The sequence below is a fragment of the Neofelis nebulosa genome, chromosome X, assembly GCF_028018385.1.
Source record: "Neofelis nebulosa isolate mNeoNeb1 chromosome X, mNeoNeb1.pri, whole genome shotgun sequence".
Lineage (NCBI taxonomy): Eukaryota > Metazoa > Chordata > Mammalia > Carnivora > Felidae > Neofelis > Neofelis nebulosa.
The window spans coordinates 109,131,781-109,144,077 of NC_080800.1; the positions used below are offsets into that span (position 1 = coordinate 109,131,781).

General features: G+C 41.0%; 1 long non-coding RNA gene across 1 annotated transcript in view; it reads left to right on the forward strand.

The window, feature by feature from the left end:
* Nucleotides 1-1,347, forward strand: part of LOC131502336 (uncharacterized) — a 64,937-nt gene extending 63,590 nt beyond the window's left edge. The window contains exon 4 of the long non-coding RNA XR_009257013.1: nt 1,035-1,347. This is a non-coding gene — a long non-coding RNA (uncharacterized LOC131502336). The remainder of the gene's footprint in view (nt 1-1,034) is intronic.
* Nucleotides 1,348-12,297: the final 10,950 nt, after the last annotated feature.

Genomic DNA, 12,297 nt, shown 5'->3' on the forward strand with positions numbered 1-12,297 from the left:
CTGAGAAAATCCAGAATCCCCTGGTATTCCTCAAGGGCCTACTCCTATTAAAAGGAGGGCCACTACCTCAGATGCATCTTAAATGAAAGAAGATTAGCCGCGTCTCCCTTACCCTAGGGTGATTTTTTTGTGACCTCAATGCAAAAGCCAGGATGGAGGTCGTTTAATTGAGGGACTAGGGGCCTGGGCGGAGTCCTGTAGCCTATTGCTCAAGGACAGAAACATCTAGGCTAGTGTGAAGATTCAAGAACATGAGTTCACATCTTTTCCTTTGACTACCACCCCATGAAATGTGATTTAAATCAAAACCTATCGTGCTAGAGTACAGAATGCTAGTTGCCTACCGCAATATCTCTTTTTCTCTTTCTTTAGTAACCGATTCCCAATTTTTATCTGGGCACGCTACCATTTGCAATAAAAGACTAGACTACATTTCCCAACCTCCCTTACTTTTAGGCATGGTCATACCTTTAAGTTCTGGTCAATGAAACATAGGCAACAGTGTTTCATGGACCTTCTGAGGAGTTTCCTTAGAAAAGATGGAGGCATGTCTTTCTTCACCTTTCCTCATCTTACTGCCTGGAATCTAGATATGATAGCTGGAGTTTCGTCAGCCATCCTGGGCCATGAGGATGATGGCCATACCCTAGGAAGTGAATTGCTACAGAAAAGCCAAGCCTGGCCAAAAACCCCCAAAGGCTTTTGATTTTCAACCCCTAAGGCAATCCCGACGTCCCTGAACTCACATCCACAGGAAGAGGGTTTCTGAAATGGTGCAGTCTCCAGAAGGGTAAACCTCCCTAATGCCCCTTTCAGGAATAGCCAAGTAGGACAAGGCACAAGGGAGATGATCTCAGAGAAGAGAATCCGAGACATGCAGCCAAGTCCTGCCAAGGACTTCTTGCTGTTTATGTACATGATACGTAAGTCAATATATTGATTGGCAACCTTCATGTATTGTATCAATTTTTTTTTTTTTGTATTTCCAAATGGGAGGTTTTATTTAGTTCATCCTGTTTTCCCTCTATTATTAGACACTGACTGTTTTGGATATGGTCAAATGTACAGTTTACCTATAGATGTGAAACCATGGGGAGCTACATCAAGACCTGCTCAAGATGACTGGAAGTCACTGAAGGATCTTGGGCTTAATGTTGGGTGCACTTGGGATATACGAGCTTGGATTGTCTTTCTATTTAGAAGGCACGAGTAATGAGTACATTTTCATTTGTGTATGGTATAGTGGCGTTATATTAGTTGAAGACCTTCTGTAAATTGGGTGGACTATCAAGTTTGTATGTTGCTTTTGTCTGTCCAACATACGTTCCCGGTTGTTCTGCAAACGGCACTTTGGCTTCTCTTTGAGGGACCAACTCTTTTTTGCTCTCTCTTTCACTCTCCCCCCCCCCCCTTTCTTTTTCAATCTTCAACTTCTAAGCAGAGATGTCCCCTTCCCTGGTTCAAAGAATAGGTGCATAAACTCTAACTCTAACCTGACCAATTAGAATGTCCTATCCCCTGGCATCAGGAATGGGCATGTGATCTAAGCAGATATAATCATGTGCCCCAAACCAGGCCAATGAATCAGCCATTAGAACGAGACTGGAACTACTGAGAACAATGCATTCTCTTCTTTTATTTTTTTCCAGCTTTATTGAGAAAGAATTGACACATAATGTGTAATTTTAAGGTGTACATTGTGATGATTTGATACATGTATATATTGTAAATTGTTCACCACAATAGGTTAGTTAACATATCCTTCACCTCACATAATTACCATTTTGTTTTTGTTGTTATGGTGAGAACATTAAAGTTCTACTCTCTTAGCAACTTTCAAGTATACAAATATTATTAACTATAGTCACCATGCTCTACATTAGAGCCTCAGAACTTATTTACCTTATAACTGACAATTTGTACCTTTTGACCAACACCTCCCCATTTCTCTCATCCCTCAGCCCTTGACAACCACCATTCTACTGTTTCCATGAGTTCAATGTTTTTAGATTTTACATATAACTGAGATCATACAGCATTTGTCTTTCTCTGTGACTTATTTCACTTAGGATAGTGTGATCAATGTCCATCCATATTATTGCAAATGGCACATTTTCCTTCTTTCTAAAGGCTGATTAACATTCCATCACACACACACACACACACACACACACACCACCTTCTTTATTCATTCATCCAACAATGGGCACCAAAGTTGTTTCCATGTCCTGGATATTGTGAATAATGTATTAATGCCATATGATCTAACAATTCCACTAGTAAGTATTTACCCAAAGAAGATGAAAGCACTAATTTTAAAGATATACGCATCCCTGAATTTATTGCAGCATTATTTACAATAGACAAAGTATGGGAGCAACCTAAGTATCCATTGATAGATAAATGCATAAAGAAGATGTGATCACATGCGCATGCACACACACACACACACACACACTTGAATATTGCCCAGCCATAAGAGGAGGAGATCTTGCCATTTGTGACAACATGGATGGACCGAGAGGGAATTATGCTAAGTGAAATAAGACTGAGAAAGACAAATACTATACAATTTCACTCATATGTGGAATCTAAAAACAAAACAAATGAATACACAAACAAAAAGCAGAATCAGATACAGAGCACAAACTGTTTGTTGTTAGAGAGAAGGGGGTGGAGGGATGAGCAAACTGGATGAAAGGGAGTGGGAGATACAGGCTTCCAGTTATGGAATAAGTCACGGGAATAAAAGGTACAGCATAGGGAATATAGCCAGTGGTATTGTAATAGCACTGAATGGGGACAGATGGGAGCTACACTTGAGAGCACAGCATAAACTAGAGACTTGTCCAGTCACTATGTTGCACGCCTGAAACTAATGTAACATTGTGTGTCAACTATATTTAAAAAAATCCACAATGAGGTATCACCTCACATCGGTTAGAGTGGCTATTATAAAAAAATAACAAAAAACAAAAACAAGAGATAACAAGTGCTGGTGAGGATGTGTAGAAAAGGGAAGCCCTTGTACACTGTTGGTGGGAATGTAAATTGGTGCAGCCACTGTGGAAGACAGTATGGAGGATCCTTAAAAAATTAGAAATAGTACTGCACTTTCTTTTAGGTTGCTAATCTAGTTAGATGCAAGGGTACACCTTCTAATAACAATCATGGAGGGAACTGGAGCTCGGAAAAGGAGAGTGGTGGATCCCTAACATCACAGCTTGAGCAGCAACATACAGCTGTGCTTGAAGCCAAACCGTCCCTGGATCTTTCAACTCCTTGACCTAATACTATGATGTCCTCTTAATCTTTATTTTGAATTTTGTCACTCATAACCAGAAGAACTCTGACAAATAGACACCCATATCCTTATAATGTACTACTGTTATTACCATTTTACCTATTTTGTTTAGTTTTGAGAGAGAGAGAGAGAGACAGAGACAGAGTACAAGCAAGGGAGGGGCAGAGAGAGGGAGGCACAGAATCTGAAACAGGCTCCAGGCTCCGAGCTGTCGGCACAGAGCCCGACGTGGGGCTCAAACTCATGAACCGCGAGATCACGACCTGAGCCGAAGTCAGACCATAAGATCGTGACCTGAGCCATTGCTATGAGCATTGAGCTTTAATGTTCTCAACATAACAACAATGACAACAAAATGGCAATTATGTAAGGTGAAGGACATGTTAACTAACCTTATTGTGGTAAACATTTAGTGATATATAAGTGCATCAAATCATCAAATTGTATACCTTAAACTTGCACATGTTATATGTCAATTATATCTCAATAAAGCTGGAAGAAAATGATCATATTAATAATCTTTAATTGTACAGTTTGGTGGCATTAAATATATTCACATTGTTTTGCAGCCATTACTACAATCCATCCCCAGAACTCTTTTCACCTTTCAAAACTGAAACTATGTCCCCATTAACAATACTTTCCCTTTCTCCTGTCCCCAGCCCCTGGAAGCCACCACTTTCTGCATTTATGAATTTGACAGCTCTGTGTACCTCATATACGTAGAATCATACAGTATTTGTCCTTTTGTGAATGGCTTATCTCACTTAGCATAATGTTCTCAAAGTTCATCCATGTTGTAGCATGTGTCAGAATTTCATTCCTTTTTAAGGTTGAATAATATTCCATTGTATGGATATACCATTTTTGTCTGTCCATTGATGGACACTTGGGTTGCTTCCACCATTTTGGCTGTTGTGAATAATACTGCTATGAACATGGGTGTACAAAAATCTGTTTGAGTCCTTGCCTTCAATTGAGTCATCTGCTTTTAAAGAAACATGTAAGCTACGGGGCCCCTGGGTGGCTCAGTCGGTTGAGCCTCTGCCTTCGGCTCAGATCATGATCTTGCACTCCGTGAGTTTGAGCCAGCCCCACGTCGGGCTCTGTGCTGACAGCTCAGAGCCTGCAGCCTGCTTTGGAGTCTGTGTCTCCTCTCTCTGCCCCTCTGCCTCTCATGCTCTCTCTCTCTCTCAAAAATAAATAAACATCAAAAAATTTTTTTAAGAAACATGTAAACTTGGATAGTGAGCATATTGAATAGTGTGGACATAAGACTAGAATACCTCTCTCTGAACGTTTATACTGTGTAAAACTCTCAAGGTCCTTGAATGAGCATCTGGGGGAGGAAGAGGGAAAGGTTTTAAATTATTTATCAGTCCATCAGATGGAGACTCAGAGAAAATTCAATTTAAATTGGAGAAATAAAGAAATTCCTTATACTCATTTTGTGGAGTATCTTCCTAGCTGCTATACTGATTTGACTAAATTTCTATTATTTGCCACAAAATGAGATTTAACTCTAACATATTTTCTCCTCTCTTGGTTTATAAGGTCTTTTATAATGGAATCTATATCTGAGTAATTTCTTTTTATTCTCCACAAAAGAAGTATCAAAAAAAGGTTAATTATATGAAATACCACTAGATCTGTGATGCTCTGGAGAACAGTATGGAGGTCCCTCAAAAAATTAAAATAAAACTACCCTATGACCCAGCAATTGCACTATTAGGTATTTACCCAAAGGATACAAAAATACAGATTCGAAGGGGTATATACACCCCAATGTTTCTAACAGCATTATCAACAATAGCCAAAGTATGGAGAAAGCCCAAATGTCATTGACTTATGAATGAATAAAGAAGATGTGGTATATATATGTATGTATGTATATACATATACATTCTTTTTAATGGCTGAGTAATATTCCTGTGTATTATATATATGAATATATATGAATATATATACTCATATATGAATATATATATGAATATATATATGAATATATGAATATACTCATATATATGAATATTACTCAGCCCTTAAAAAGAATGAAATCTTGCCATTTGCAAGGATGTGGCTGGAGCTAGAATGTATTATGCTAAGCAAAATAAGTCAATCAGAGAAAGACAAAGACCATATGATTTCACTCATGTGTGGAATTTAAGAAACAAAACAGATAAATATATGGGAAGGGGGCAAGAAAGGGAAGGGAGAGAAACAAACCACAAGAGACTCCTAATGACAGAGAATTAAACTGAGGGTAGATGGAAAGAGGTGGGTAGGCGATGGGCTAGATAGGTGACAGGTATTAAGTGGGGCACTTGTGATGAGCACCGGGTGTTGTATGTAAGTGACGAATCAGTGAATTCTACTCCTGAAACTAATATTGCACTGGATGTTAAGTAACTAAAATTTAAGTAAAAAAAAGAGATCTGTCATATATCTGAAACATAAGGTTACCAGGGAGGCCAAAAGGGCATTTCTGTGATCTGTTCATTCAACACATATTACATTTATTTATTTATTTATTTATTCATGTTTATTTTTGAGAGACAGCACAGGCGGGGGAGGGGCAGAGAGAGAGGGAGACAGGATTGGAAGCAGGCTCTGAACTGGCAGCACGAGATCATGACTTAAGCCAAAGCCAACTTAAGACACTCAACTGACTGAGCTACCCAGGTGCTCCATGATACTACATTTAAAAAAAATACGCTTATATATATATCATAAAATTTACCATTTTAGCCATTTAAAATGTACAATTCAGAGAAGTATATTCATAACGTGCAATTGTCACCATTTTTCAGCTCCAGACCTTTTTTACCATCCCAAATGGAAACTCTCTACCAACTAAACAGTAACTCCCTATTCATTCTAACCCTTGGTAACCTCTATTGCATTTTCTGTCTGTATGTATTTACCTATTCTAAGACCTAATGTAAGTGAGGTCATACATTATTTGCCCTTTTGTGTCTGGCTTATTTCACTTAGCATAATGTCCTCAAGTTTCATCCATGTTGTAGCATGTGTTTGAATTTCATTCCTATTAAAAGCCAAATATATTCCATTACATATATATATGTATATGTATATATATATATACACACACACACACATATATGTATGTATGTATATACATCACATGGTATATATTATATATATATATATATATATATACACACTACATTTTATTCATCCATTAATCTGTTAATGGACACTTGGATTGTTTCTACATTTTGGCTATTGTAAAAATGCTTCTGTAAACATTGGTGTACACGTATCTGTTCGAGTCCCTGCTTTCAATTTTTAGGGTATGTATCCAGGTGTGGAATTGCTGATTCTTATGATTCTGTTTAACTTTCTGAGGAGCTGCCAGACTGTTTTTCATAATGGCTGTGCCATTTTACATGGCTACCAGCCAATGCACAAGGGTTCTAATTTCTCCATATCATCATCAACACTTCTTTCCGTTTTTTGAATGACGCCTATCTTGGTGAGTGCGAAGTGGTAACCTATTGTAGTTTTAATTTGCATTTCCCTAATGATTGATTGTGTTGAGCGTTTTTCCTGTGTTTATTGGCCAATTGTATATCTTCTTTGGCGAAATATCTGTTCAAGTCCTTCCTCTGTCCGCTTTTGGATCGTTATTTATTTTTTGTCGTTGTTGAGATGTATGATAATACTTTTTCATCACTGTGTTAGGTGCTGGAAATATAGCCATGGATAAGACACAGACTCTGTCCTCAAGACACTCCAGGCTAGTGGGAGAAGTGGACAATATTCTAATGCGGTGTGGTAAATCCAACGACAGTTTTATGCTGAAGGTATTGCGAGAGTTTCAAAGAGGGGCACACTAGTGGAGGTGGGAAGCAGACATGGAAGTTTTCCTGAGGGATATGGTGCTTTGGGACTATCCTGGTCTCAAAGGATGCTAGGCAGGCAAAAAGGGGGAGGGTGGACATTCCAGGCAGAAAGGAAACCGTGAGCAATGGCTTGCAGGCATGAAACAGCAGGTCGTGTTTTGGAAACTACAAACATCTACCTGCTGTTGAAGAAGCAAGTCCAAGGCAGGCAGTGGCGAGAGATGAGCCTGGAGAGGTAGATGGGAACTGGATTATGCCACATGTTATAGGCTGTTGTAAGGTGTGTGTGGGCTTTATCCTGACACCTATGGGGAGTGACTGAAAGGTTTTAAGCAGAGGAGTTACATAGTCAAACTTGTGTTTTAGATCAGAGCTTCCCAATTTTTTTTCATAGCCCATCATAGTACACGTAGCCTGAGAAGTCTTGTCTGGCATTGTGAGCTGCTCCTGACCCATCACAGCTGTCCTAAGAGGTGAGACTGGGAAGTTGTCTTAGAGAGATCATTGTGACAGTCGTGTGAAGAACACACTGGGGGAAAATGACACTGGAGGCAGGCTGTCAAGTTCAACTAACCAGGTATGGTGGGGATAGAGAAAACAACTCAGAGATAGAATTGATAGGACTTGATAGACTGGGTATGGAGGCAGGGAGGCAAAGGTGAGTCCTAGGATTCTTGCTTGGACAACTGGGTGGAGAAGCCACATGTTTGAGAGAGATTATGAGTTTAGGGATGAGAGTAAAGGTTTACTTTGAAATGAGTGGCTGCGGATGCCCAATAGGCCATTAAGTCCTTGTTGGCTCTATTGGCCATGGAGAAGTGAACTCTATAGACCTAGGAGCTAGTTCAGTGTGGAAATTCTTGTTTAAAATATTTTAATGTTTTATTACTTATTTTTGAGAGTGAGAGAGACAGAGCACGAGCGGGGGAGGGGCAGAGAGAGAGGGAGACACAGAATCTGAAGCAGGTTCCGGGCTCCGAGCCGTCAGCACAGAGCCCGACATGGGGCTCGAACTCACAAACCACGAGATGATGACCTGAGCTGAAGTCGGACACTTAACCAACTGAGCCACCCAGGCGCCCCTCCGTGTGGAAATTCTTACAGCTTTGAAAGGAACCATGGAGGTGACTGTACTACAGACCCACCTCCTTTGAAAACTTTCCCAGCCCACAGCCTCAAGGAGGCAACCTTTCATATGTACCATGAGACTCCAGCCTTTTGGACACAACTGAATGTTATAAGGATGAACATTTGACTCACCAAATTCTCTCTCATGAGAATCAGGCACTGGGGCCCAGTGACTGAGTCAATTGTTTGTGGGGAAGCAAGCCTGAAGGTCAAGTAGATCATTCCTTTTTTTTAAAGTTTATTTACTTATTTTGAAAGACAGAGAGAGAAAACACACATGGGCACAAATGGGGGAGGGGCAGAGAGAGGGAGAGAGAGAGAATTCCAAGCAGGCTCCACATTCTCAGTGCAGAGCCCTATGTGGGGCTTGAACTCACATACCATGAGATCGTGATCTGAACTGAAATCAAGAGTCAGACACTTAACTGATTGAGCCACCCAGGTGCCTCTCAAGTAGATCATTCCTAAACTGTGCCCCCAGATTATCAGAATTGTTTGGGAACTTGTTAGAAATGCAAATTCTCATACCTCATCCCCTATCTACTGAATCAGAGACTCTTGAGTGGGTCCCAGCAATCTATGTTTTACAAGCCTTCCAGGTGCTTCTGGTGCAGGTTTTCATTGATATGGACTCAGGATAAGACTACCATTCTGGGAGTAGCCCTGATCAACCACAGGAGTGTGATAAGTAAGCATAGAAACCTGGTTTGCAGAGAAGTAGGAGACTGGAGGAGAGAGAGAGAGAGAGAGAGAGAGAGAGAGAGAGAATGGAAAAGAAGACAGAGACAGGCACAGACATACACACAGAAAGAGGAGAAACAAGCTCCCCGATAACTTTCCAGTTACGTGAGGCCCAGTTGTTCTTCCTGCGATCGGAATTTGTGAAATTTCCCTATATCCTTGCATAAATCTTTTATTTGAATGAAGCTTTATTTTTTTTTATAATAAAAGTGCTCTGATGCCCTAGTTATTTCTCCAAAAATCTATTACGCATTTACTGTGTGGCTACTGTTCAAGGCATCATGCGGGATACGAACCTGGTTGTTGCCTTTGCGAAGCCCCGTTTAACAGAGGAGGAATGTAGACAATACCAGAAGGGTACAGGGGGGTAGCTACTGAGGTTTGAGATTATTTGATAAGCACTGAATAAATATTAGCTGCATCTCAGTGGTATCTGGTAAGGCCAAGGAAGACCTCAAGAGACTTGATAGTTGAAATATACCTTGAATAATGAGTTTTCAAAGAAAAGGAGGAAGAAGATGGGAAGGTGTTTCAAGTGGAGAGAAAAAGAGCACAAAGGTATGGGAAGCCATGGTATGTATCTGGGAAACACGAGTGGTGTAAGGGCAAATACAAATTAAAAATAAGAGGCTTGGGGGTTCCCTGGGTGGCTCTGTTGGTTAAGTGTCTGATTCTTAATTTCAGCTCAGATCATGATCTCATGGTTCGTGAGATCGAACCCAAAATTGGGTTTTGCACTGACAGCGCAGAGCCTGCTGCGGATCTCTCTCTCTCACTCTCTCTATCCACCCCCCTACTCACGCTGTCTCTCTCTTTCTCAAACTAAATAAACTCTTAAAAAGAAGAGGCTTAATTTTCCTTGTTGGAAGTAAGGGAAGAGACTTCTCCCTCATCTCTCTCTTTTCTTACAAAATTTCTTTCTGTGTCCTTTTCAAGTGTATGTAAATCTTGGTAATGGCTAAATAAGCCTTAAAGTAGCCTCACAATCTCCCATGCTTCCTCAAGGACCTGGGAGTCACCTCTTTGAAATGCAAACATCAAGGGCAGTCAATCCCCAGATCTCCATTCCTGGAGGGAGGTCACAGCCTAACTTCTGGGGACCTGCCTCCAATTTGCAAAACTATCTCTTTGAGGTAAAGATAGGAAAAGTTTGTTCCTCCTACGGATAAAGTCAACTGGGGAGGTGATCTCCCCAGTTACACTATAAAGTTAAGGCGAACTATGAATGACAAAAGGTGCTGTGAGTCCTCTTGAGGACTAGTTACCATTTATCTTGAAAACATGTCTGTAATGGGTTGTATCTGCTTGGCTAGATAAGGGGGTGATTCCTTTCTGGCTTTGCAGTTTCTTAGTGGATTGCCTAGGGTGTGCATCCCATTTTGGTTCAATGTTCATTCTGTTTTCTTTCACTACTGCCTTTGTGGAGAGGATTTTTGGGTTGGAAGATCTCATTTTTAATTATATTTCCCCAACAGTGGTTTGGTTCGTCTGGAGTTGTACTGTTACAGAAAGCAAGGGGAAAGAGGAAGCTTGAGAGCAAGCCCAAGGCCCAAGATTGCTGCGTTGGAGTGTAGGCTTTATCCCCTAAGGCAGTGAAGAAATCTGGAAGATTTTAAATCAGGGAAGCGAAATAATGAATTTTCGATCTTAGAAAAATGATCCCAGTAGGAATGTGGAGAGCAGATTGGGAGGGAGATGGGTCAAGTGGTATAGCACTAACTGTGGACAGGATAATAATCTTAGAATACTATTTAAGGGTTTTCGTGCTCTGTTATTACTCAAACGTTATTCTTGGATTGACCTTTCCCTAAGCCCCCTAACAGTATCTGGACCTGTGTATCTTTATTTTTACCACAGGGACATTTCTCCGGGATGTGGAGACTAGAGGACGACAGTAGTGGTTGTGGCTGCATGTCTGACACTCCTGCGCCACTTTTCCTGAACGGTTTGAGTGCCCCTCCCCTCTGGCCCCACAATCTCATCCCAGTGACTCCTGAGGTCCGAAGCATCTTCAGGATCTACAGCATCTCTGACGATGTCCATCAGGAGAAAGGAGTTGCTCATTATAGAGGTCTCTACCATTGGCCGGTGCTCAGTTTGTGGTCAACCCTTGCTTGATATTCAGCGAAGCCCCGAACAGCCACTGAACTGAGGTGTTACTGTCAACAGAGGTGCCTCGTTTTCTTAGTAGCCCCTACCTGGACCCCTAAATTGTGACCGTTGAGTGCCTGGATTCAGGTGAGCTCAAGTGTTTCCTTGTATAACAACCCATAAACGGGTTTCTTTAACATGAGACTTTGTAAATAGAAATTGAGAAGAACCCAAACACTTTGAACTACACACGTTTATTAAATAGTTAACAAAGGCACATCAATAACCACTTACTACATATATGTGTGTGTGTGTGTGTGTGTGTATAAAATTAACACAGATATGTTTCTTTCTTAACTGCCAATTTCCCCAAGAAAGAATTGTTCAACTCTTCAAGTCATGAAGGCTAAAAGCAAAGTCTCAGTCCCGATCTTAATCTTCCCCCCGCTCTTCTTGAGACCTACATTGATCCTCAATGAGTTGACCATCATCTGTGGCTGTAATACTCTTAGAAGCATGCTGCCGGCAGAGACTCCTCAGATTCCTTCTGCATTCTCTCAAGTCCTGTTGGTAATCAGCAGGCTGTCTGCGTTAACAGGTGCTGTTGCCACTGCTTGTCGCTGTTCAACCACTGACATTCTGTGATCTTTCACCGATTCCTCTCTTTGTACTTGTACATCCATGCAATGCACTGAATCATTCATGGGGGAAAACCTCCCTCGTTCGCATCAGGAAAATGTATGGTTTTTCCTGCGTCTCTTCTGCTTTACCCCAGATGCCCTGCCTGCCTCTGCGCTGACCACAAGTTCCTTCTTACACAGATTGCCTCTTATTCTGATTTCCACTTTGGAAGGCTATGCTTTTGCTTCAGGCTTCTGTTTCTAAAGACAGGAACCGGACCTCCTGTTCCTGTCACAAACCTCACCATTCCATCCAGGTGGCTGGCCTATCATTACCACTCTTGGCTTTTGTTCCCCCACATATCCATGGTCTTCCTGCCTAAGGGAGAAGTGTAAATCCAGGCACTGAAAGGAAAATCTGGGAGGGCTCGGTTAGATGAGCATTTCTAGGACAAGAAAGACTAAAGAAAAAAAAATCTCAGTATGTGCGTCCATCTGTTGAATATTAGCAAGTATAGGCATTAGGCGATTACAGAAATGTGATCAC